We start from the raw sequence: 915 nt of genomic DNA on the forward strand, positions 1-915 counted from the left end.
CAGCTAAACTTGTCCAGTGCCTTCAACACAACATTAAATATTTTATTACAGCAAAAAAAGAAAGGGAAGGATGTAACAATCATTTTATTTATTCACTAAATAAGTGAGCACCTCAGGGAAGGAAGTCTTGGTTTGGGGGGGAATGTCCCAAAGACTCCTTAATAGATATTCACTGGACAAAATGACGCTGAGGTGACAGAGACACAGTGAGGGGAGGGGGGCGTCTCCCCGCGCGTGCTACCGTGTGACAGGGGGCGGGCGTCTCCTCGCGCAGCCTCCATGACAGCTGCCAGAGAGGGTGATGTAATACCGACCCAAGCCTACCTACATCCGGGACCTCTTGCGGCTCCCCCAGGCAGTTGGACGCGGGGGGGAGGAGGGAGCAGGAAGACGGCTGATGACGCCGGGTATCCTCGAGAGCGCGCACGCGCGCCGCTCCCCCCACCCCCCCGATCACAGAGCGTACAGTTTGCGGCGCGCGTGCTCGGTCCCAGCGAGGCGCGCGAGAGACGGGGGTCGCGAGCTCTCTATCCTTCCCCTGGCTGGCTCGGGCTTGAACGTCGTCGCATGAATTGTCGTTCCGTTAATATATCCGCCATTTGTTTTTTTTTCCCCCTCCTCACACCCCCCCTCCCGCTCTTTTAATTGTTGGTGTTCGTGGTCTTTCCCCGCAATCCTGGGAGGGGGGGGTGGGGGGACAGTGATGAGTTCTCGGTATCCCTCGGGATAGAGATACGCTCCCGGGTCACCGCCTGAATGATCTGAGGCGGGGCACCCCCCTGGCGCTCACCCTACCCGCTCCTCACCTTCCACTGATCGTCCGGCCGGTAAGTGACTGCTGCGCTCATGTGAGGGAGATCCCGGAAGGCGGGAATGTGTTTGCTCTCACTCCCCCACTCTCTCTCCCCCCTCCCC

At 58.7% G+C, this 915-nt stretch overlaps 1 protein-coding gene across 2 annotated transcripts in view; it reads left to right on the top strand.

Moving 5' to 3' along the window:
• Positions 1 to 438: 438 nt before the first annotated feature.
• PPM1A (protein phosphatase, Mg2+/Mn2+ dependent 1A) overlaps positions 439 to 915 on the top strand; it is a 35,834-nt gene continuing 35,357 nt past the window's right edge. The window contains exon 1 of one of the 2 annotated variants that reach the window (XM_075614820.1): positions 439 to 827. The gene's annotated coding sequence lies outside the window, so the exon portion shown is untranslated. The remainder of the gene's footprint in view (positions 828 to 915) is intronic. The other variant, XM_075614821.1, reaches the window with a different exon arrangement.

The sequence above is a fragment of the Ascaphus truei genome, chromosome 9, assembly GCF_040206685.1.
Source record: "Ascaphus truei isolate aAscTru1 chromosome 9, aAscTru1.hap1, whole genome shotgun sequence".
NCBI lineage: Eukaryota > Metazoa > Chordata > Amphibia > Anura > Ascaphidae > Ascaphus > Ascaphus truei.